This window comes from Sphaerodactylus townsendi, linkage group LG10 (genome assembly GCF_021028975.2).
Source record: "Sphaerodactylus townsendi isolate TG3544 linkage group LG10, MPM_Stown_v2.3, whole genome shotgun sequence".
Taxonomy (NCBI): Eukaryota; Metazoa; Chordata; class Lepidosauria; order Squamata; family Sphaerodactylidae; genus Sphaerodactylus; species Sphaerodactylus townsendi.
Window position 1 is genome coordinate 61,693,842 of NC_059434.1, and position 25,936 is coordinate 61,719,777.

At 45.1% G+C, this 25,936-nt stretch overlaps 1 protein-coding gene across 1 annotated transcript in view; it reads right to left on the reverse strand.

The window, feature by feature from the left end:
- The window catches only part of ELOVL6 (ELOVL fatty acid elongase 6), an 83,253-nt gene that overhangs the window by 36,782 nt on the left and 20,535 nt on the right, over window positions 1-25,936 (reverse strand). The gene's annotated exons all lie outside the window — the stretch shown is intronic.

Consider the following 25,936-nt stretch of genomic DNA (forward strand, 5'->3'; position numbering starts at 1 on the left):
TAAACTCCATGGTGATGTGTTGACGTGGTGGTGGCTGTGTAGAGATGGCTGTGTAGGGATGGCTGTAAATTGGGGTGTGCAGATTGCAGAGATGTTCATCGGGGGATGTTTTGTATTTTCGTTGTTTTGTATTTTCATTGTGTGGGCGCAAGGCACAATGTGCGCGCACAATGACATTAAAGTTATTCTATTCTGTCACATGTCTGACCAGTTGATATTGCAATGGGCGATTTCTCAGGAACCTTGGACATAAACTGTTTAAGACTTGCCACAGGTGACAAGACAAAAGGCAGGGTTGGCACTTGTTGTTGCTCCTCAGCACTCCCCCCCACCCAAGCTTCTACAGCCTCTGAGATCCACAGTGGAATGAAATGAATCCTACACTCCCTCTGCATTCATGAAAGCTCAACTGCTACCATAAGAACACAAGACGAGCCCTGCTGGATCGTACTAGCCGTCCATCTAGCCTGGCTGCATTCTGTTTCAGCAGCTGAACAGTCACCCTGGAAGGTCAACTAATAGAGGCCAAGGTCCTCCCCTAATATTGCATTTTACAGTTTTATTGTATCTGAATATGGAAGTTCATTTTAGTCAAAGAAAGCAAAAGATTCATGCTGGTGGAAAACAGAACCCTAAGATGAGAAAAAGGAAAAAAGCTATTGGTGCAATGAAAAGAGACATAACAAATGTTTTAATAATAGCAACATCATAATCCCATCAATGTTCCCTGTAAACCAAGCGGGCGAGTGGCACATAGCCGCCTTACTGATGCCACAAAGATAAGGGGCTGCCTGGCAGGGGGACCTCTCCCAGGCGGCTCAGTTCCTCGCAGTGTCTGGGAAGTTCTCACCGCGTCTGGGGAATAATTAGAGGGAATATTGAATCTCATATATAACAGTGTTGCAGCCACAGACATTGTGATGCTACCCCAAAATTTTAGATTTGTTTCTGAAAGTCATTCATATGTATTAGCTATCATCCCTTGGTTATTGAACACAGGATATTTCAGACTGTATTTTGATTTGCTACTATCTGAATTCACAGCCCCCAAAAAAGAAAACAAGATTTACCATTAAAAACAGAAGACTGTTTACAATCACCTAACTTTCACTGTACTTCAGTTGTAGCAAAATGAGAAGTGAAGTCTGTGTAACAGATTAAGAATTATCGATCTATATAAAAAGCTAACTGTGACTTTGTTAGTCATGCCCTAATGCCGATACGGCTGGACGGATCACCCCCAAATTTTCACAGGACATCCCTTCCCGTTCTGGGCAGGTAATCAGACCTTCAAATCGCCGAAAGTCCATACCTGAGCCAGGTAAAACGTCTTTTTCCTGGCGCACCAGGCCATGAAGCTGCCTCTGTTTAACTGTCACCCATAGAAGGTTAGTGTAGCATGTCTGTGGCCTGAGGGCTTGGTATGCCCTTACAATGATCGCTCAGATGGCCAGAGATGAGCACTGAAAACAGTAAATAGGTAACACTGTTAGGTAATATGACTGGAAGTGAAACACATACACACTTTGCCATGTGAGACATCAGGTGGGGTTCCCCCCTTCACGCAGGTAACTTTCACTCTCTATGCCTCACCCACTGCTACCACACAACACACATACTTTCATATACATTCAGCTCATCCTCACACACCTCACTCTGCCCTCCCTCACATCCAACCACCACTTACCCACTTCCTCATCCATATTCGCCATAACTCACTTTTACTAAAAGCGAGCTGGACTTTGCCTTTTTCTTCCAAGAAAATCCGCGGGGTGGGGGAGAACCAACACTGCTGGCTCTGCTTCTTTTGCACATGGCCCTTTAAGAACCAAGGGAGCTGGCCTCGATCTGAGCACCTCGCCACCCTGCCTCTGTTGCCTGATTGGGATAGCCTCCTTGCTCCAGTTCTGCCTTACCCAAGCCAGGACTGTGTGTGTCAACCAGCCTCATGGACAGCGGGATTCGCACTCTGGACAGTTCCGTTGTGGAATGGAAAGGGTTACCTTATACTAAAAAAAAAGACACCACCATATAACAATGTGAATTGAAAAGGGAAAGGGGGATTCCATTTGACCATCCCAAAAGGCTATGCTGCAGATCATTGGACATCTGTGTGGGTTGCATGGCTATGCTGCATTGACATCTGTGTGGGTTGCAGACTGTGATGAGAAGGACAATAGCCACAGCAACGTGTGGCCGGGCCCCGCTAGTACAATATATTAGGGTTGCCAGGTACACAGGAAAGGGGAGGCTTAAGCAAATTGAGGCCTAGGCCTCATTGCCATCAGTATGTTGATGTCACTTCTGGAAGCTACGTCATTACACTGCTGGTATTGTGGGAGATGATCCGGCATTTGAGAAAAATGTTGTGGCAGAAGTTGTTTCTACCATAGAGTTTTGTCCAAATACCAGAGCAAATACCACATCATTGGCAATGTGATAACATCACTTCTGGAAGTGATATCAAGGTGCCGATGGCAACTAGGCTTAGGCCTCAATTTCCAGCAGGTAAGACTTCCACCAGCTGGCTGAATGACACCAAGTGAACAGCTCACCTGTAGTATTGTGCACAGTTCTGGAGGCCTCACTTCAAAAAGGTTCTGGACAGAATGGAAAGGATGCAGAGGAGTGCGATGAGGATGATCAGAGTACTGGAGACCAAGGCCTATGATGAAAGGTTGAGGGACTTGGGAATGTTTAGTCTGGAGAAGAGAAGACTGAGGAAGGACACGATTGCTTTCTATATTTGAAGGACTGTCACTTAGAGGAGGGGAGGGAGCTGCTCCTGTTGGCAGAAAAAAATAAAACTCGCAACAATGGGTTTAAATTATTAGGGGGGGAGATTTATAGTAATAGTTGTGCAACAGTGGAATCTCATATATAACAGTGTTGCAGCCACAACAATGTTGCAGCCTAGAGAGAGTGGTTTAGCTCCCCCTCATGGGCAGTCTTTAAGCAGAGGCTGGATAAACATTTGCTTGGCCAGGGGTGGCCAACCTATGGTGCTCTAGATGTTCATGGACTAAAAATTCCCATCAGAATTCTCATCAGAATTCCCACTGTCTCTGCCAGTTGACCATGTGAGCAGGGGCTGATGGGAATAGTAGTCCATGAGCATCTGGAGTACCATAGGTTGGCCACCCCTGCTCTAGGCTGATCCTGCATTGAACAAGAGATTGAATTACTAGAGATGGCCTCTGTGGCACTTTTCAACCCCATGATTCTATGAACTTGGGTGTTCCTTATTCTAGTCCAGCTCTCTAACCACTGCATCACACTGGCTTTCAGAGGACAGTGGAAGCATCAGTGGCTACTGGAATCACAGAAGCAAGCCTGCACAAAAGCATTCCTGCTGAAACAAAAAAGCAAGAGAAAGTTTGGGCCCTCCTCATGAGCCCCCAGAGGCAGATATTTGAAGCTGTTGCCAACAGGAGGCTCAGGTAAACTTGGTCCAGTTCAGAAAGGTAATTGTTTCATTCTTATAAAATGTAGTTACCTGGACACATGCACAACAACAGTAGGGGATGGAGAAATATCAACAGTGCGGCTGTTCTTTACATTTCCCAGAATAAATACCATTCAACTATTTGAATGCTCTCGCTTAAACAAAAGCAGAAACATTGCCCTGGGTTAAAGTGAAAAAGGAAAAAGAGGCCTTTAAAAATAATTCACTGACGGTGCAAAACAGTCCTGAAGGGACAGCAGCAAAATCAAAACCAGTAAAACCAACTCATGTTACCTGTGACTGCTCTCCTGCAGCCAGCCCTGAAGTAGCTCTGCTTGGCATGATGCATTTCAATCTACTTTGTGGCATGACAGTTTTGTACTGGTTTGGTAGCCTGATGTACCAGCTTGCCAGAACATCACATTTAAATAGCCCCTGGAGTGTTACGGTCATCATAGTCTTGTTGCACAATAATTGAACAGAATAACATATTCTGTTAATAGATCAAGGTTGCATTGTGATTTTGGGTACACAGGTAACCTAATCTGCTACTTGCCTCTGTACTGAAGCTATTAAAAACAACACACTGCTGTACATTAGTGGATCTCCCACCTTTTTATTCCTAGTTTTCTTCTGAAACTGAGCACAACAAATAGTCAGCATTCACTGTACCTTCCAATGACATTCCTGACATAACTGAAGAGGGGGAATAAAAAGAGGCTTCTCTTTGCTTTATAGAGTCTCTAATACAAGGTAAGCAGCTTTACAAAGCTTAGCTTGTCTCTGCTTACCTAACTGCATACTTCCCTTTTACGGAAAGTCAACATGAAGCAGTCTGTCCAGGACAATAGAAATCTGCTTGGGGATCAAAAGTATGCATACATTTCTCTCTCTCCCTCTCATAACTAGTTATGCACCAGATTCATTATCAGTCCCAATGACAGACACATACTTCCAAGTTACAGAAACTATGTTGGGTGGGTACTGGCCTTATATTTTCCCCCACAACTACTTTGTATTATGCTAGCTTTCATCCAGCATGGATGAGGCCTTCAAATTCTTGATAACTGGTACTGTGTCAGAAGGAGGCCTCAGCCTTGTGTTTGTAGAGAACTAGAAATGGAATACTATCACCCTTCCCGAGAGAATATGGATTTTTTTCCTGAGCACAGAAACCTGAATATGAATGAGGCACCCTGATCTCCTTGGAGAATGGGATAAAAATCAGCTAGTGGAATGGAGATGTGAAGGGCCTGAAGGTTATCCTTTACCCACCGAACCCATAACAGCTAGATGAACAAGATTATTAAGTAAGGGGATAAAAAGTGAATTGCCATGCCCTGGAAGTAGATTTAGTGACCTAATAGTTTAGGTGCTTTGGATAACCCTGATAAGGCACTGCTAGGGTCCTCAGATGTAGGATTGCCAACCTCTAGGTGGCAGCTGCAAATGTCCTGTCATTTCAACTGATCTCTAGACAACCAAGATCAGTTCACCTGGAGAAAATGACTGTTTTGGCGGATGTACTCTATGCCCGGGGTCTTTGTACTACTATGGCCCTCCAGATGTTCATGGACTATGATTCCCATCAGCCGCCAACAGAATAGTCAATTGACAAATTGTAGTCTATGAACATTTGAAGAGTTTGGAGATCCCCACTCCGGGTGTTTTCGCACACACTTTTTATTCTAGAATAAAAGCAAACCGCATTGATTCCTGACCTTTTTGATGCAGTTTAAATTGGCTAAACGATATGGCATTCACACACATGACCAGGTAGTCCCACATCCTCTCCCTGCTTCGCAGCTCTTCGGTTTCTGCATCGCCCAGGAATGCGGTGCAAACGACCGCTCTGATTGGCTGTCGCACCATCATGGGGCCGTCCGGGGGCAGGCTTCCAAATTGCTTCCCATCCCGTTTCCGTGGACGGGCTGTTGAGCTACCGTGTTAACGGAGGCGAAACGACCAAATGAAGTCACCGTGCTGCAAATGCTAATCAAAAGCAAGCGGTGCCATTAGAGGTAGGAACTTGGTAGCTTGAGCTATTAGGCGCACACAACCTAACGCGAGGAGGGGAGGGAGTCGAGTGAGACTCAAGTGGAACTCAAATGCAGGATGTAGCTTGGCGGCGCAACGGAAACCAGCCCAATCAGCGTTCCCCGATGGCTGGATGCAAATTGCGTCACACACTGTGGAAGCGTCACCCTGACTGTTGCTTACTCCAGATTTGTTTTGCACCTAGCCACCAGATTGTGGGGGGAAACCGGTTTTTCCAAGAAAGTTGCAGAAGTATCGAGCGACAGGAAAAATGTGGAACAACGGCTGGAATGTGGCACAGAAGGGGGGTCGGGACACATTTCGGCTTAAGTGTGTGCAAACAAATGTGGGAAACAGCAACGAACTCACATGCTGGATCTGCAACAAACAGTGTGTGCGAAAACGCCCTCCATGGCATTATACTCTGCTGATGTCCCTCTCTTCCCCAAGCTCTGCACTTCCCAGATCCCACCACCAAAACCTCTGTAAATTTCCCTTTCAGAGCTGGCAACCATAAAGATATGCAGAATCTACACAAGCAGGCAATAGGCCTGCAATCTTTCATCCACCTGAGGCAACACAGGCTGCCCAAGACTGGGGGTTGGGAAAGCGCCGGACTACTCAGATGGCCTCTGCTAAGGAGCAGAGGAAGTCCTCCAGCAACTGAGGCCCATTCTTGGCACCTATTCCTCCTATTTGTCCAGGAGTAAACAGTGTCAGCATACCCTCAAACCATCATTAGGCCTCCTGAGCAACTAAACTCCATAGGATCTGGATTCATAATGCCTTGTCTGGATTAACAATTGGGAAATTTGGGGAAGGGGAGAGAAAATTATTTTGCTGTTGCCTTAAAGTAAGAACCAAACCTCCTATAGCCAAGGGCATGGGGAGCGGGAATCTGTCAATCTGCATAGAGAATCTCTTTTTCTGGGAAGGAACCTAAAGCAGTTCTTCCTTTTCCATTCCTGAGGGGGTTTCTTGTAATCAAATAACTACTTCTTTTTCCATCCAAAGGATGCAAGTGCTGCAGTTCAGAGTTTCATCAGGCAACATCCCTACAAAACTTCTCTCTGGCAGGCAAAAATGTTCTTGTTTTTCAGTGCCTTTCCTAATGAAACACAGAGCTCAAACTTTAGTGTGGTTGTAGTATTTAATGTCTAGAACCTGCACTGCTGATGGCTTGTTTCCTTTCCTTTTCCTAGACCAGTGATGGTGAACTTTTTTGAGACCGAGTGCCCAAACTGCAACCCAAAACCCACTTATTTATTGCAAAGTGCCAACACGGCAATTTAACCTGAATACTGAGGTTTTCGTTTAGAAAAAACGGTTGGCTCCAAGGCGCGCATTACTTGGGAGTAAGCTTGGTGGTAGTCGGTGGCTTTGCTTTGAAGCAATCGTGCAAAGCTTCGAATGGGTGAATCATGACCCTAGTAGGGTTTAGAAGCAAGCCCCATTGCCAGCAACCGAGCTTACTCCCAGGTAAAGGATTGCGCTTTAGTTCTTCCCATGAAAATCAGTGGGGTTTAATAGCACTTAACAGGGTTACCTACATGTCGCGCCTAGCGGCCCAGGCCAGCCTAGATATGTGTGTGTGGGGGGGGGGCGATTTTCACCCCCCCCATTACGAACTCTGTGCACGCGTGCCCACAGAGAGGGCTCTGAGTGCCACCTCTGGCACCCGTGCCATAGGTTTGCCACCACTGTCCTAGGCAATGTCGTATAGCCAAGCAACTAGTAAAAGTGACTGTGGTTTGGAAGGCCAAACTTGGCTATTTCTGCCACATATTGCAGCAACACAGTATAAACAGCATTGCTCTGCCTTGACTAGCTGGTCTGAATGATCAGATTTTTTAAAGCAGGGGTGGGAGTGGCACTGACTGGGTGGAGAGCGACCAAGAGCCAGCGGAGCGGAAGGTGCAGAGATTGTGGCGGCCTTGGGGCAGGCACGGCAGTAAATAAATATCTGATATTGTGGCAGGCAAAGAAATCTCTTTGCTCCATAAATCCACACCCAAATTGACAACATACTGTAACATGATTCATCTGAACAGCAATCTGAATGCACGCAAATAATGAGAAGTTTAGATAAATAAGAGGGCTAAGTCCCACAGACCTACACAGGGAAGCACAGTCACTGTTTTGTTAGTTATGCAGGAGTTTGGAGGGAATGGCAACTAGATTGAAAAGGGCAGTTAAGGGATTTGCTCCCCACCCCATCCCCCGGACATTCAGCGAAACAGGCAACCGATTACTGCCTAGATGCAAAAAATATGACTTGTTGCTATTCAGTAGCCCTGAATAGGCAACAGACTCACATGAGGTGAAATTTTGGAGGTATTTTAAACGTCCTAATCAGTGTCGTCTGTCCTTGGTAGGTTCTGCACATTAATAACCAAGGGGGGGGGGGGGGATATGTAGTGACCCAAACTATTCCAATAATTTCATCCACAAACTTGAGACGAGCCCAATTGGTTGCTGTTAAAAATGTTTTTGCATAGCTGTATGAGATGTCTTGGGTTAATTAAGGCTGGGACTGTGAATATGCACAGTGCTACAAGCGTTACTTGATCTTTGTGTCAGTACCAGTTAGTGTTTAATCTGCTGTTCTTTCTTCATCTTCCACCTTTAGACTCTGGCTTCTTAGTGTTCCAAAAAAAAATGAAAATCTGGAACTTTAATTTTAAAAATAGGATCCTTTGGTTTCATATTTAGAATTCAAGAGTTTTGGGGCATGCTTGCATATTTATTTATTTAGATGTTTAGATTTAATCTGCTCCTTGGTTTTAAAATTCAATTGATGAGCTCAGACTAATCACTCACTCTAAGTTTAACCTACCTTACAGGATTGTTGTGAAGGGAAATTCCAGGGGAAAAAATCCTGGCCTATAACCTTGGGTTCCAACATGAGAAACGTAATAAATGTTTCTTTTTTCCTCCGTGCAGAGAAAGGTAACTATCAATGAATGCCACTGAAGTGTAGAAGAAGAAGAAGAAGAAGAGTTTGGATTTATATCCCCCCTTTCTCTCCTGTAGGAGACTCAAAGGGGCTTACAATCTCCTTGCCCTCCCCCACCCCCCCTCACAACAAATCTAAGCCTTGGAAAGAAATCTAAGCCTTGGAAAGCTTTTGAGGAGTGATAATACAAGGTAGCTAAGCTCAGTTCTATGAAAGAGCCTCAAACTCAGCAAGAAAAGTTAAAAGAATGGCTGTTTTCTGCTGAACCAAAGCAAAGCAAGGACCTCTGCCACAAGATGCCCCACTGAATCTGCATGTGGCACTCAGCCAGAGCTACCAAATCTAGGAAGCATATAATTGCTCGGTATATAAGTGGAATTGCCAAGCCATTTCGACATTTACCAGATATGCTGCTGATTGCCATGTAAACCTCCACCTTTGACAAACACATGCTAAAAGCTGCCCCACGTTTTCTTCCTTTTTCCCTACCCACCTATCTCTAGGCAGGTTAGTGCTTGCCAGTCTCAGGTACCCTCTGGTTGTCCAAGTACCGTATACCGTGTCTTTCCTTTCTGTTTGCTTTTTGTTACAGACTTGTTTCTTTATTTGGCTTTTTAATGGAAACCATAAGCAACAATTGCCAGTGCAAACACAGCTTTGCTAAGGGGGGGCGTTTTTGTTACCTTTTCTCCAGTGGCTCCTCCGGTCACATGGCTTCATTTTATACCTAGGCCACACCTGTTTCGAGTTCATTCTGCACAGCTGCTGTGCTGAATCTAAGCTGGTCTGTTCTGTTCTGAGTAGGGTTGCCAACTTCCAGGAGGTGCCTGTCGATCTGTTGCTATCACAGTTGATCTCCAGGCTGCAGAGAACAGCTCCCCTGGAGAAAATGGATGCTTTGGAAGATGGACTCTATGCCATTGTACCACACTGAAGTGCCTCCCTCCTCAAACCCCAATCTTCCCTAGGCCCCACCTCCAAAATCTCCAGCTATTTCCACTCTCAGAGCTGGTAACCGCAGTTCCAGGGTCTCAGTGAGGGGCCTGCTGGGAATCCCTACATAAAGTTGCTTAAAAGGGAGGAAGGCGGAAAATAAACATAAGGGGGAGAAAAATCAGATTATGGGGCATGATCAAATCAACTTTCCTGCTCCTACTACAGAACCCTTTTGATCACCCAAAATGCTGTGCCGGGAGCGGGCCACAAGACTTGCGTGAACACACCATGTGGCTGTAGTGAAGTGGGAAATTAGATGAGGTTGGGTGAAAGAGATGTTCCACCAGGCTTATGGTTGAGGCAACCATGGTACCATCTGGTCCCCCTCCTCCTTCTTTCCTTGTCCTTCCCGTTCCCTCGTCCTCTTCCCCTCCCTTGTCCATCCTCCCCTTTCTTCCTTTGTTCCCCGACTTGCTGGGATATGGATGTATGCTACACCCTGACAGAAATGTGACATCTGCCTCTTGAGTCTGTTGAAATGGTTGAATTACTGGAATGTTTTTAATATTTTTAGATGTTCATATGGATTTAAAACTATGCTGTTGGCCACCTGAGCCAGAAGGGGAGGGGCGACCTATTAATAAATTAAATTAATTAAAATTTTAAAAGCTGGTTGGACGTAACTCACTGTATGGGAGATTATTGCGATTCTGAATAGGATTCAGTAAAGGTCTGCTATTGGCTACTATCTCAGATATTAGCTTCAAAATAGCAGTGTATTTTGACGACTTTTTAAAATGTCCTCACAATTACTCTGGCTGTGTTTTCAACATACCTTACCTTTTCTTCTAAGCAAAGTTACATGTGCCTTTGGGGTACATTATAAGGACAGAAGTCTTATTTCATGGTTTATAATAGTCATTGAGTGTGTGTCAAGTGACTGGGCCACAGGCACTCCTAAGAAATAAAGCACTTTGAGGTTTAACACACAATGGGGTAGTGACTGAACCCATAAATACTACTTACATGCTCATACTTGCCATTTGAATTAGAAAATTTCTCTGTACCACTGCTCAACTTTTTAATGACTTTCCAGTCTCTTACGTGAGGAAGCAAGCTTTGAGATGGGACCCAATTTTCATACTGCAGAATTTTAAAACACATGGCTCCCTATATACAGTAAGGCTGTGTCTGGGCGTGAGCCCCAACGCGGCTCCCGGACTTGCTGCGGCACTGGGGGTGGCCGTGATTGCGCTCGCTTTCCTAGAGGAAGTGACGCTGCGCCAGCTGGATGGGATGCTGAGGGGTCCCATCGATCCGCTGCCTCTCCGCCCCGGCAACTCACTGCCTCGGGATCCGGACAGGCGGCTGATCCACCGTCCCATCGATCCACCGTCCTGTTGATCCACCGTCCCGTCAATCCTCCGATCTGCGGACCCACGCACCCAGCATGGAGGGAGCGAGGGGACGGGGCCCTGAGCCAGGCCGGGCTCGCCCAGCCCCAGCTGAAGAGAATGGAGGGGATCAAGGGCGAAGACAGCTAGGTCGTGGCAGGGAAATGAGGTGGGGAAAAGGATATAAGGGGGTGGGAAGAGAGGCAAGGGGGCGTTGGCTGGGAGAAGAGGGTTGAAGGGAGAGCTGTAGAGAAGCAGGAGAAAGAGGGTGCTGGACTGAAGAGGAAGGGCAGGGGAAGGGTCGTGCAGACCAGCTGTGCTGTGAAACAAGCTGGGGGACCCGTAGAGAGCCCTTTCCCTGTGAGGGTATAACAGGGAAGGAGGAGTGGTGGAGAGCCTAGGAGGCTGACAGACCCCTGCTCAGTGAAGCAACAGAGCGAGGGGGAGGACAGGGTGCGAGGAGAGTGTCTGGGTGCGCCCGTATCTAGGCGCCCTGTGGGCGAAACTGTTTCTTGACCCTTTGGGCCAAGGAGAAAGAACATCTGCTGGGGAGGTTGACCCCCAGGTTAGGGAAGGTGGGACAGCACACTCGCCTGAGGGGGACGGGCGGCTAGGGGAGACGCCTCAGGCTGTACCCGCCTCAGCTGTGACTATCTGGATCAGTTGACTAGAGGATTTTGAACTGTCATTTCACAGGACGTCACCATAAAATGCTGTGTATGCATCCCAAGAGGAATTCTTTGGTGCCTGTGATCTCTTTAGTCACTGAGTAGAACAGAGAAGTGGTTAACACACTGATCAAAAGGATTAAAGGGTAAATGTTTATTAGGCAACTACATTTAGGATAGACAAGAGGGGAGAGACAGCATGCTGCTACCTTGCTAACTAAAGGGAGTCACGGTATTCTGGCACCAGAGGAGACTCAGAATTTTCCATCCAGAGTAGCCTCCAATTGGACAGTGACAGACAGGGTTGGAGTGGGATGCTGCATTTCCAATCCTATCTAGCTGACCACTTGCCTGCCCCTTGCTGGGTCTTCTCAGTTCCTTTATATGCTATATAATGTCAATGTCTCTAAATAGATACTGCTACTTCCAACAAAGGCTTGAACAACTGATCAAGGAATTCACTGAAATCGTAACTGTTGTTCTAACAATCAATTAGAAAATTAATCCCATCCCTTCTTTATCATTTTGTGCATCTGTTAAAAACAGGACCCTAACTGATTTTTTTCAGTCTGCACATGCCCAAAGAAGTTCTGTCCAGTTACCACACCAAGACCTGCTTTCATGACCCTTTATATGATTTATAGAAGCTTAAGGATGCTCAGGAAATTCATGGTTCCCTCTCAATGTTCATCTGGTGCCTACTTTGCCTTTGTTTTAGGCATCAAGCCACCATTTGTATTTTTTTTACTTAGGTTTTCAACTAAAGGGTCTTTTTAAAGTTGTTTTATGGTCCACTCCTAGCAGGAGGCCTATTTTATTAATATCATTTTATACAATTTTTTTGTTTTCATGTGGTTTTTAAAATTAGTTCAGCTTGCTATTTATTTAGTCTACCAGTTTGGGATGTTGTATAGACTTGCCTTATTGCATTATTTGCTGTACTGTACAACAACAGTACAGTACCGTAAATAAATACATAGGTTTCATTTTGTTGCTTAAATATGGCCTGGTTTCATTTCAGTGTTTTAGTGGTGGGCTACCTCAAGCAGGTTTGGCAGTATAAAAATTTCTTAAACAACTAAATAAACCAACAAATAGAACAGAGTCAGCCATGAGAACAATGTTATAGGAGCTGACTGCTGGCTCTTCAGTATGACAGTATTTCTTCCTTCTGGCTTTAGTCCCATCTAAAAACATGGGCTTCTCTGCCCTTAGATGTTAAGGTGAGGCAGGTGAGGCTGGGAATGACCTCCTCCTAAATTTGAAGACGATATCATATTGTACATGAAATCATATGCATGGATGCTGCTGACTGGAGGTTTACCAGCAAGGCAGCTTCTGTTAGGCCCCTTCCGCACATGCAGAATAATGCACTTCCAATCCACTGTCACAATTGTTTGCAAGTGGATTTTGCATTTCCTCACAGCTGCAAAATTAATTGAAAGTGGATTGATACTTTTAAAGCCTAATAAAGCTGAATCAGAATTTTACCAATTTTTTTGGTATTGCTCAAGGCTATGATTCAGTAATAGCAGGGCTAGCTACCGCTGTCCTACTATCACTAGTTTCTATGCAAGCAGAGTCTGCAGCTAAAAAACAATGCTACAGTTGGATAAGCCTTTCTGGCATCTTCCAAGCATCTTTTTTCCCCTGTCATTCCATTCCCATGTCAGTACACAGTGGGAAGTTACAGTGCCAAAAGATATAACCTTCCTGTCACACAGGGAGCTAATGTAGTTCTTTGATGACTCATAGTGAGAAGCAAAGAGAGTCAAACACTCCCTCCCCACCTGTAGTCATCCAGAAGGGAAACTTGAAAGCCTTAGCGATGTTAACACACTCCATGTTCTCTGGATAGTTTTGAAGCAGCCATAATAGAAGCACTGTTTCTTCTTGTAACAGAAGGAGGCTTCGTTGTGGTTTCTTCAAACCGATCCTTGCAGAGACATCTAACAATGCCTAAACCTTGCTATAGTAAAATAATAATAATAATATGGATTTCAGTTTGCATTACCAACTTCAGTGAGATTTAAAACTCACATGCATGTAAGAATTATCTTCATTGCAGGAATAAGATGTCATAGAGGAAAATGTGCCAGGGGAGCATGGGTAAAATGTAACGTTCATGTTCTCTGCTGCCTGGGACAGATCCTCCCTGTTGGTTTGCCTGCCTGCTAGCCAAGCATAAGTCCACCTGGTGAGCTGCTGCCCATGGGAAGGAGTGAGAGTCCTTCCCCACCCACCCCATTGGAAACACCTGCAGGGGGTGGGGTCTGGCAGCTACAACAGGAGTTCCACCAGCAGACCAAAACAGCTGACTTGGGCAGCGGCCGAAGGGCACCACCCGTTCAGGGACTGTTTGGGGAGGCTTGATGGAGCAGACTCTATGCTAGTTCACTGTATTTTAGTTTTTGTAGTTGTGGGAACTGTGATTTGGGGGTTAGCTGATATAATTGGTTATTGTTTATAGTATATCATTGTGATGCACATAGGGGCAAAAAATCCAAACTTCACATACAAGCTACAAGTGTCAGTGCTATCAGTCACAGACCAGGAAAGGGATTTGGGCGTCTTAGTTGATAGTTCCATGGGAATGTCAACTCAATGCATGGCAGCTGTGAAAAAGGCAAACTCTATGCTGGGGATAATTAGGAAAGGAATTGAGAATAAAACTGCAAAGATTGTCATGCCTTTATATAAAGCCGTGGTGCGACCGCACTTGGAGTACTGTGTCCAGTTCTGGTTGCCGCATCTCAAAAAGGATATCGAAGAGATAGAAAAAGTGCAGAGAAGGGCAACAAGGATGATTGAGGGACTGGAGCACCTTCCCTATGAGGAGAGGCTGCAGCGTTTTGGACTCTTTAGTTTGGAGAGGAGACGTCTGAGGGGGGATATGATTGAAGTCTATAAAATTATGCATGGGGTAGAAAATGTTGACAGAGAGAAATTTTTCTCTCTTTCTCACAATACTAGAACCAGGGGGCATTCCTTGAAAATACAGGAAGAAATGGGACTAGCCAAAGGAAACACTTCAGCATATAGCGATGTGATTGGTGTTTGGAATATGCTGCCACAGGAGGTGTTGATGGCCACTAACCTGGATAGCTTTAAAGGGGGCTTGGACAGATTTATGGAGGAGAAGTCGATTTATGGCTACCAATCTTGATCCTCTTTGATCTGAGATTGCAAATGTCTTAACAGACCAGGTGCTCGGGAGCAACAGCCGCAGAAGGCCATTGCTTTCACATCCTGCATGTGAGCTCCCAAAGGCACCTGGTGGGCCACTGCGAGTAGCAGAGAGCTGGACTAGATGGACTCTGGTCTGATCCAGCTGGCTTGTTCTTATGTTCTTATGCATTATTATGCTGCTGATATTGATTTATTGTTGTTGCTGTTTATTATACTGTTATTATTATGCTGTTGATTATGATTTATTGCTGTTGCTGTTTATTGTTTGTTCACTACTGTTGTTTGCTGCCCTGAGCCCTCCAGGCGTGGGCAGGATATAAATTAAATGTGAAATGAAAAATGAAATGAAATGTAATGTTCAAAGGCTGAAGATGTCATGGTTTGGGGCCAATTAACTTAGACTGGCTGGATGTTCACAAAAAGGTGCAGTTCAGGTTCAGTTTATTGAAATGTGCATATAGTGCTCTTTATGCTTTCGGTAGCACACAGAGTTCAACTACATCTTTGCCAGCTGGATTAATTATTACACCCAATTTACTGTAAATCTGCATGCAGCTGGTTGCACACAATGAGGGCCCTTTCCGCACAAATCACCGAAAACATTTTGAAAATGTTTTCAGCCCCTCCTCTCCCCCCCCCCCCATTTACCACAATGTATGGCTGCATTAATCCCCTTGAAACAATTCCTGGCTGCTATTAAGTGATTTACTCTTCCCCTTTTTGGAGTTCTGTGTTGAATCACTGCTTCAGCACCTCAAAGTTCCTTTACAAAGTTCCTCTAGTCCTCCTATACTTGATGCCTTGAAGATTATCCCCTCCCCCTGCTCAATTAAAAACATTAAAACAGAAATGAGCAAATAAACAGGCAAGGAGAAACGGAGAGTAAGCTGGGAAAATGGTGCTGAGGAGGAAGTTTATGGAAAGCTGAGAAGTGTAGGAAACATAGTAAATAGATCGCACAAGAACTAAAAACATTTTCAAAATGTTTCAACCAGAGAATCGTTTCAAAAGGGGATTCATTTAAAACATTTTGAGGCTGCAAATAAAACGCTTGGGAGTAAACACAAAGTGGAACTCCACGGAGGAAACATTTTATTTCCTGCCTCAAAATGTTTTTAAAAGTTTGTGCAGAAAGGGCCAGTGATCAGGTAGATGCCCGTAGACAGAATACAAAGGCAAAATCTGCTTATCAGCGCCTACTACTTGGAGATACACAGCCTCAGATTATGCAGGTTCTATCTATAAATCATGACTGATTTTCATTGAAATATCATGCTTTATTAAACTGTGTTTAAAATGCTCTACGTTAAATAAGAACATGAGAGGTGCCATACTTTATCAGACCACTGTCCATCTAGTCCAACATCCTGTTTTCATACAGTCGCCCTGGAGAGCCAATACACAAGGCATAAGGGCCAGTATCCTTCCTGTGATATCACCTCCTTACACTGGTATTCAGAGGTTTACTGCCTATGACTATGGAAGTCCCCTTTTGTCGTAACTCTAGCTAACACCCTTTTAAAAGTTATATACACTTGTGATCATCACTATATCCACTGGCAGTGATTTCCATAGTTGAATTACTTGCAAGTAAAGTATCTATTTTGACTGTTGTGGGTTTTCTGGGCTGTGTGGTCACGGTCTGTTTTTTTTTGTCCAGTACATATTACCCATCTCTGAATTCTATTATATTGATGGGGGGGGGGCGGGGGGCGGGGAGAGGAAAGGAAAAATACTCTCTGTGCACACTTTCGCTGCACGGTGAACAATTTTACAAACCTCTGTTATTTTTTAAGCTATTTCCCCCCTAAACTGGGAATCACCAGACTCTTCAGTCTCTCCTCACAGAAAACAGATTTGCACCATTTCACTGAACTACCATCTGATTAATATGAGATTGTACGAAGGTTGGAAGACAGCTTACATGGAACTAGCTCAAGGGACTGGCGACATGGATCTCCTCCTAGACCAGCCACCCTGATTTAGGTCAGGCGTATGAACAGCCGCCCTGGTACATTTTCAAAGGAATTTTCCCTCAGGCAGCGTAGAACACTATTCTGAAATGCTGCCCTATTTATTTGGCACCTGGTAAAGCAAAATCCCTCGCTCCGTGCAATGCAGGTATCAGATTTTACCAATGCCCAATAACTCCCTAATAAACTATCTTATTAAACAAGGCCAGGATCAGATGCCAGGGAACAGTGCTCCTGGGAGGGCTCACTGCTGCCAGCTACTCACATTCCATTCTCTACTACCTGTGCTCCCAGCTGCGCCTGTTGCGTTCGCTGCTGCTACATTTCATTTCATAGCCCAATTTACATGTCGCCCTCTCCCAAAGGGGCTCCAGGGCCCAGGTGAACAACAGCAAGAGTACAGCGAAGCAATAACCGAAATAATTGTAAGCAGCAGCAATCGCCATAAATCACAATATAACAATTGCGAGTAATCAAACGGTATAACCTTCAACTTTGTAGCAAGATATGGTAACGAATTAAATATCAGTAAAATACCTAATAATTTTCAGCACGCCGTGGAAATACTGTAGAATACATACACCCTATGAAGTTGAAACTAAAACCACAAAAGTCGAAACTAACCAACGCAACACTTGCAGATGGCGGAGCAACTTCGCTTCGCAGGCTGGTTTCCCTCGCCGCTTAACTTCACACACGCACACACACACACACACACGCACACGCACACACTTTTTTTGCACAAAATAACCTGGCCTGGCCCGCTAACGCTAAACCCCACCCTCTTGCCAGTGCCACCGGCTAAGCCTGATACCGTCCAAATCTAATTCTAACACTGTCAACCTACAATTTCACCACTGAACATACATTAATCAAGGGAGAACCCACATCTGACCTTACTACTCCAAGCTATCCTCTTGTTTAAGACAAACTAACCAAAATACTGAGGATGGGCTAATAGGCTAAGGAAGAGGACATAAGGCTCACAGACACAGATCTTTACTCTGCTCCTGAATATCTCTACAGCTGGCTCAGCAGTCCTCAGTTCTTCCATTGCAGGACCACTGGCTCTCACACCACCAGTGAACCTCAACCACTGCCGCCGCTGCCGCCAGCGGTCTGTCTTTGGCGCGTGCGGATACAGTTTCTTGAAGGTGGAACAACAGGCATCATTGTTTCAGGGTCGCTGCCACTGGCCTGTGCCTCGCTGCCACTAGTTCTTGTTGCCCCCTGGTGGTGTCTATCTGCAAGCAGGGGCGCCCTGCCTTGGCTCTCCCATCGCCAAGTGTTCTACACCCCCACCAGGGGCGTCGTAACTCAGGGGGCCCTGCTCTCTTTTGGACATGATTGAACAGCCATTGGTGGGGGACCTCTCCCACCAGCACCCCTTGCTGAGCCTTTGCCACCTGCTTCCTCCGCTGTTGCTTGGATTACACACTCCAGCAGATACTACCAGGGAAAGGGGTTGTGGGCAGCTGTGAGCATTGGGAGTGGGAGGTCTTGGGCAGAGATGAGTCCTTCTCAATGCCCATTCCTCCACCTGCTGGCTAGGTGAGATACAGGTTTCTGGGCTCAATCCACAGCATGTTTTGACTGGAGATACCAGGCATTGAGCCAGGAACATTCTGCATGTGGTACATGTGCTCTTCCAATGCACCATTCTCCCCTTGCGGTCCTGCCATTTATATATATACTTTATATATTTGACATGAATGAAATAAAAATCTAGGAGCAGAGGGGCAACTGGACAGCACCAGCAGAAATGCTGTCCACGCTGTTTCACTTCAAAGTGGTTTATCCAGGCCATGCTTTGCACGTGAACATGGCAAACGATGCTTCTTCTTTCTTTAACAGCCAAACAGTATAGACTGCAAAACCTCTATAAAAACTAGTCCATAGTAAAATATATGAGAGATGTTCCTTCCAGTTCTAGTCCATGGTAGCAGATTTTTTTCCCTTGTTTTTCCCCAGTTCCAGTCTATGGTAGCAGATGAGTGGTGAAATATGTTCAACTCATGAGAATGCCTGTCAAACGTGGGGAAAAAGCGTGGAGGAAATTGGGGTGGTCATGCTGACCTTTAAGTGGAGATTAGTTGCTGGGAAAGATGAGCAGAAGTTACTTGTCTCTGATTTGCACTGACCTAGTTTAGATTTTGAGATACTATTTTGATGTAGCACATTTTGATGTAGTTACTGCACCCAGTAACACCTGCTCAAGCTGTCGAGTTGTAAATTCCAAGGACAGCATCAGCTCCTCCTCGTTCACCTTTTATGTTTACAACCTGTTCACAGTTGCTCCTTTTGTCTGATCTGTAACTTTAGTGCCATTGTTCTAAAGACTTCTTCCTGAAGTAACCTCAACCAGTAATTGCACCAACTGAATTGCCAGTCAGATTTGGCTTCATGATGACAACCCAAAGCCAAACTAGAGTGAGGATGATATTCATCCATTCTTTCTGAAAGGCCTATAATCTTCTCCTTCATAAAATGACAAAATCCTGCAACTTATGCATATGTGACTGTATGTATGAGAATATCAAGGGTGTTACAAAACGTTGGATATGCTCTGTTGCAGTGGCTTCTCGGCACGCACTGAGCTATGGGACTCGGGCTACTGAAGCTGGGGCAGGAGCTGTTTTAGCAGCTCGTTGGCAGTTGGACATAAGAGCACATTGTATTTGGGAAGGCAATAGCTTGCGTGCCGGACCTTCCCACGTCAGGGGCCTCCTTATGAGTTCCAAGGTGGTGATGAGCTTGTGTGGGCAGGCCTTGGGGCCACGCTGAGAGCTCACTGCCCGCCAGGAAGGGGTGTCACAAAGTGGGCTTGCGTCCATGAGGCACCTAGTAACTTCCTGTTCCAGTTCCCTTGGGGGATGTGCCGGACAGCGGTGCTGTCCAAAGGGCCTAAGGGCTCAGCTAGGGCTGCCCTATAACCAGGTTCAGCGGCTTGCTGCCTGGGGGTCAGGATGTGCTCTGTTATGCTCGCCCAGCTTCAAGGTTATTATTATTATATGTTAAACAAATTTGGGCTGCGGCCGGTTACTTTTCCAACTAATATGTTGTAGTGTTATTAATGGAACGAGTCTCCACACATCCGCACGTAAATCGCGTCCCAGGCTTCAGCCTGGGGACGCTGTTGTGGCGGGGGAGTAAGGAGTGGAATGCCTCCTTCCCCTGCCGGCCGATCAGGCGGTCACGTGGCCGGGAACCGGCACGTGACAAGGGCCAGCCAGCCTATAAGAGGCTGGGCCGGCAGGGCTCGGCCTCTTTCGAGGCCAGTGTTTTGAGAAGGCCCTCCCATCCCTCCCTATTATAAGGTTTCCTGTTGTTCCTTCATTGTTATGCTTTGTCGCAGTTCACTGGGTGGTTGGGCATAAGAGCACATCCTATTTGGGAAGGCAGTAGCTTGTGTGCCGGACCTTCCCACGTCGGGGGCCTCCTTATGAGGTTCGAGGTGGTGATGAGCTCGTGTGGGCAGGCCTTGGGGCCATGCCGAGAGCTCGCTGCCCGCCAGGAAGGGGTGTCACAAAGTGGGTTTGCGTCCACGAGGCACCTAGTAACTTCCTGTTCCAGTTCCCTTGGGGGATGTGCCGGACAGCGGTGTTGTCCGAAGGGCCTAAGGGGTCAGGTGGGGCTGCCCTATAACCAGGTTCAGCGGCTTGCTGCCTGGGGGTCAGGATGTGCTCTGTTATGCTCACCCAGCTTCAAGGTTATTATTATTATATGTTAAATAAATTTGGGCTGCGGCCGGTTACTTTTCCAACTAATATGTTGTAGTGTTATTAATGGAACGAGTCTCCACACATCCGCACGCAACTGCATTGCCAGTCAGATTTGGCTCCATGACGACAACCCAAAGCCAAACTAGAGTGAGGATGATATTCATCCATTCTTTCTGAAAGGCCTGAAATCTTCTCCTTCATAAAATGACAAAATCCTGAAACGTATGCATATATGACTGTATGCATGAGAATATCAAGGGCGTTACAAAACCTGCCCCTCCCCCGCAGTTTGGCTCAATCCTGGATTTAAATGCTTTCAAAAAATTGTTTTGGTTGTTGACATAATTTTTCATAACTGCTGGGGTGATAAAATTATTCGGACCACCAACTGGCTGAAGTGTTCTGATTAAGCTTACAGCAATGGAACAGATCATATCTGGAGCCCCAAAGTTAATTCCTAGGACAAGATTAGGTAGTAAAGCTATGAAAGACCTTTACTTGAAGGCTTATAGACCTCTTGATGGTGGGCTAAATAGATTATTTGCTTCAGTTAAAACAAGGACCTAAAAAGAGAGGTAATGGGGATATGTACCAGTTCAATGAATAGAAGAAGAAGAAGCAAGCCTTTATTGGCATGGACAACAGTACAACAACAATAATAATAAAAGATTAAAAAGCATATACAATACAGATCGAAGGAAATCTACTGGCATTTAGTAATTTCCAGGAGAAAGTCTGCCACTATCATATAGAGAGGAGGATCAGGGTTGTCCAACAAGTAGTGTAATCTAATTTAATCGGGGAGATGGGGTAAATGTAAAGGAGTAAGATTCACATACTTGGATCTGATTTCCTTGAATCTGAGACAGTGTAGTAATTGGTGGGCCAGAGATTCAACTGAGCCATCGTTACATGGGCACAATCTTTTTAGCAACTTGCTTAATGGAAATCTGCCATAGCAACAAGGCAGAAGGCGCATGACATTAAACCTGGTGAGCATTATGGCTCTCCTTTAAGACAGGGTTTATTAAGCAATACAGGTAGTGTGCCAAGTGGCCCCGTTCAAATGGGAGAGAAAAATACAGGGGGGAGCACGTTTTCTTGGCTGCGGTGATTAGGGTAGAGAACTCTCTATTCAATAGTTGACCTTTTAATTTTCTATAAGCTTCTGAATAGGACAAAGGGCAAAGTGAATCCATTGACAGTCCAATAGAGGCCATTTTTCTTCAATTATGGAAAACCAGGGGTTGGAATGGGTGTCAGAGAGCAGACGGTGGACCAGGGAATTACAGTCTTAGAGAAAGTGAATTCTCAGCCAGAATCTAAAAGTCCTCAGCCAAGTGGCTGATTCCAAGGAGTTTTGACCTAATTCCAGATAAAGAGCTGCATAGGGCATGCAATTTGGGAGTCCAGTTATCTTGTGAAAAAAATTGGATTGAAGAGAATTCAAGGAGTGCTTAATAGCTTGAATCCAGATTGGGACTCCATAAAGCAATCTCGAGGCGACTTTGGCATTGAAAAATTTGAAGGCAGGAGGGATAAAGGAGTGGCCACTGCTGTAAAAGAAACGTAGTAATGCTGACATGTTACATATAGATGTAGATAGGAGAGCGGCCTTCCTCTGCGTTGCCCATGAAAGGTTAAAGGAGAATGAGAGGCCAAGGTATTTATAGCACTTAACCTGTTCAATTTGGGTGCTTTTCATTGCCCATGTGAGCTTCTTAAAGCGCCTAGAGAAGACCAATACCTTGGTTTTTTCATAATTAATTGTCAGTCTGTTGGATTCACAGTAATCCACACAGCGCTTTATTAAGCGTCTGAGGCCAACTCTGGATCGAGAGAGAAGGACAGCGTCATCTGCATAGAGCAGAATTGATACATGGAATGCCTCAGAACAGGCATAGCTGTTCACTGCTGTGAGAGTAGAGGGGAGGTCACTTAAGAAAAGGTTGAAAAAGAGTGGCGGCCAGAACGCTTAGCCCTGTTTGACCCCTTTGCAGTGGAATACTGTCTGTAAAAGCAGCCATCGTAGGAACACTTGATCCGGCAACTGGTATTTGTGTGCAGTTGCCTAATTAAGAACAAGAGTCTGGCATCAATGTTGAGGGCAGCCAGTTTTGCCCATAGAAATTCTCTCGGCACAGAGTCAAAGGCAGCCTTTAAATCAATAAAGGAAGCGTAGAGTTTGTTATCTGCATTGATTGAGTATTTACTAGCACCAGGGCGTGGTCCAGAGGAGATTTCCCCTTGCGAAAGCCTATTTGTTCAGCCCCCACTGCACCAGAGTGGGAAAGCCACAACTGAAGTTTCTTCAGTAGCAATTTAGCATAAATCTTCCCTATCACTGAGAGGAGGCTGATGGGGCGGAAGTTGGCAGGCTCTGAGTGCAGTTCAATGAATAGGAAGTTCAAAGTGTACAGGACTTAACTGGCTTATTCAGTCCAAGGGTCAGCCTGTAAAAAGATGTTTCCTCGGGAGTTTCAACAGAGGAACAAGTTCGGTGCTCTTCTCACTTTCAGCTATTGAACTCTGACCTGGGATGCTTGGTTGCACCTCCAGGTTGGGAAGTTCCTGGAGATTTGAGAGGGGGAGCTTGGGGAGGATGTGGTTTGGGATAGAGCCTCAAGAGAGTACAATGCCATACAATATAACCTCCAAAGCAGCTGTTTTCTCCAGAAGACCTGCTCTCTGTTGTCTTGAGATGAGCTGTACTTCCAAGAGATTTCCAGGCCCTACCTGAAGCCTGACAACGTATGGGCTCTTCTTAGACTATAATAAACTTATTACTTTCTGTGACTGAGAACTGCTAAAACCTGAATTAGAGCAATACTGTGCAATGCCACATTTACATACAGTAAAGCAAACTGGCCAACAACTCTCAATAGTGGCATTTCCTATACAGAGGAAGACGGACTTTAATATATGAGAGAGGCCAGCTTAGTTTGGCTTGGAAGAACTGGCAATGATTTTAATGCACATCTCATCAAACAGTTGTTAAACTCGATGCCAAAGGATGTGGTGATGGCAGTGATGTAGGTATAGATTTTTAATGGGGTGGGTTCTGGGGGTGGGGCCACACTCCCACCCAACCCTGGGGGCATGGCCATGCCTCCCTAAGTCCCGCCCCGGCCTCAGTACTTATTAAAATAGCTCTCCGAGGCCAGGGATGGCAGACTCCCCTGCCCACCCCACCATATGGGCTCCCAGCCAGCAGTTCCTTCTGCCCTCCCCTCCGGGCACTTCACTTTAATTAAAAAGTCAAAATAGATCAAATTAAAACTACCCCTTCAACATAAGCTAGTTTAAAATAGTATCTGAATGAAATGCAAACATATCCAAGCTTAGCTTCAGGCAGCCCAATCCACAGGCCAAAGCAGCTGCCGATTGTGTCACTACCACATCACTGTTCTGCCTCCAGAGGGCTTTCCCACGATGCAGGGAAGGAGAAGCAGCGAAACAAAATAGCCCCACTGCTGGAAAGCCCTCCATAGGGCTATATGGATGGTGTAAGTCAACAACAACAATGGCCTTTATTGGCATACAAAAGCAAAACATTACAAAACAGATGTGTGTAATGAAGAAAAATTACAAGTGAGAAAAAACACAATTAGAAATTACTAATCTCAAGAATGAAATCTGCAACATTCTAAAAAAAGCGCATCAGAACTATTCAGGAGATATGGAATTTTATAACATTCTTGCCATTGGGAACACTGCAAAAAAAATGGAGTTCATGTATTTCATCCATATCTTATCATATCCGGGGCATACAAACAGAGAATGGTCAAGTGTTTCGACAGTAACAAATCACTCTTTTAGAACGTTCCATATTTTTGTATCTCCCATCCAAAAGGGCTGATGGATGGGGTTAATCAAGATGCGAAGGTATGCTGCCATAACTCCATGCTCACATGGAATTGATAATGTGGTAGGGGAACAAGTTGTCTTAGCTGCAAGGATCGAGTAATGAAATTCAAGATCCAAGAGTCTGTTCTTGACTAACTTGCAGACTTCCACATTTGTAAGCATGAGAAGTGATTCCAAAGGCAAGCCAATTGCTTTAATCTTGCTGAGAATCAGAGTATACCACTGTGAAATCTAATAACAGAGAGGAAATATAGCTATTAGAACCTGCTTGAAAGTGTATATGCAGCCAAAATTTTATGGCCCTCATCCATGCCAAAGTTTCAAGAGTAGTTTGGCCCATCTCTATGCACAGCACAGTGTAAGTCACACATCTAGGGAACCCCATTAGTTTCTGAAGAAACTTGGAATGTAATATATTAAGTGATTTATTTATTGCCGAAATCCACATGGGAGAGCCATACAATAACAGGGAACCAATCCTAGCCTCAACAATCTTCAGGGCAGCAGGAATGTATTGGTTACCCTTGCTATAGAAAAAGCCATATATTGCTGTAATGTTAGTATGTGCAGAATTAATTGTCGCTGTGAGAGCCATGACAAATTATATCTAAAACAAATACCAAGGTATCAGAAGTATTTGACCTGTTCGATTTTTGTGGCTGTTAATTTGCCAAGACATGGGCTTCCACTTCTTGGCAAAGATGAGAATTTTAGGTTTAACATAGCTAATTTCCAATCTATTCACTTCGCAACAGTTGGCAAAGCAGTGTATTAAGCATTTAAGGCCAATGCTGGACAAAGACAATAACACAGCATCATCTGCATACAAGAGTAAGGGAACATTGTTTAGGACTATGTAGCTTAGGACTATGACCATTCATCAACACTAGAGCATGAGGTAGATCATTCAAAAATAAATTAAATAAAATAGGGGCCAATATGCAACCCTGCTTAACCCCGTTGGGGAACAAATTCTACTGGTTAGATGACTTTCATTAGAGCATCTAATTTGACAAGCACTATTGATGTACAACTGTCTAATGAGGAATAGAAGTCTGGGGTCAACATTAAATAGCCTCATCTTGTCCCACAAGAGATTTTTTGTTACAGAATCAAGGGCTCCTTTTAAGTCAATGAAGGCAGCAAATGACTTGGAAGCTTTAGGAGTAGTATATTTATTTGCCAAATAGGAAAGTACTAAGCAGTGATCCAAGATTGATTTATCCTTATGGAATCCAGCTTGCTCAGGTCCAAAATTTTTAGCACGATGCAGCTAGGTTTGCAACTAATTGCAAGACTAATTGGCTGGTAATTGGAAGGATCGGCAGGGTCACCCTTTTTATAGAGGATACAATAATGGCAAATCACCAGCTGTTGGTAGGATACCCGTATTAATTATGGTGAACACCGTCGCCAAGAGACGGGTGGATGGTGTAAGTCCAAGTTCTGGACTGCAGTGTAACTTCCTGCAAACTTGGGATGGAAACCAAACAATGTTGACTTTACCCTCGGGAACGTCCCCCTGCCCCCCTCACTCAGCATCCAATTGTATGCTAACACAGCCCTGCAACATCCTTGACTTCTGGGTGTCACCGCCATGGACCTGGGGGTGGCCAACAGCCAATGCCTTTCCCACTCCACCAGAAGGAGTGCCCCTTGCTCCAGCAGAGGGGCCAAATGTATTGGGGTAGCCCTGTGCTGGCTCCATGATGCAACTCGCCCCTCATAGTATTGGGCTGTAAACGACTT